A 390-nucleotide genomic window follows, 5' to 3' on the forward strand; every position below is an offset into this window, starting at 1 on the left:
GCTAATTCCTAAACCTCAGTTTAGTGTCCATTGAAGCACAACTACATACCTTCAAATTTGAGACTTTTGCTTTGCAAAGAGTACAATTAAGCTGTCGCTCACATTCTAAACCTATTTTAAATGTGGGAAGGTAGAGGGGAGTTGGTTATATCTCCAAAATGAATTGTCTAGAAGTTTTCTGTGATCAGAAATTATAAAAATTTTCTTTCATTACAACTGTAACCATTCAAATATATAACAGAAGTAATTTCTGATTATTAAGGAAATATCTTTTTTACTATGCCCCTTGGCCATAAGAGGATAAATGATAGATATGCAGACCTTACCACAAGGAGAATTTCTGCTATTTCTATAAACTAGTAACTCTTAGTTCACAAAACAAGTTTATTT

General features: G+C 31.8%; 1 protein-coding gene across 1 annotated transcript in view; it reads right to left on the bottom strand.

Moving 5' to 3' along the window:
- Nucleotides 1-390, bottom strand: part of CACNA2D1 (calcium channel, voltage-dependent, alpha 2/delta subunit 1) — a 453354-nt gene that overhangs the window by 250460 nt on the left and 202504 nt on the right. The window lies entirely within an intron of this gene.

Source organism: Mandrillus leucophaeus, unplaced genomic scaffold (assembly GCF_000951045.1).
Source record: "Mandrillus leucophaeus isolate KB7577 unplaced genomic scaffold, Mleu.le_1.0 Scaffold293, whole genome shotgun sequence".
Lineage (NCBI taxonomy): Eukaryota > Metazoa > Chordata > Mammalia > Primates > Cercopithecidae > Mandrillus > Mandrillus leucophaeus.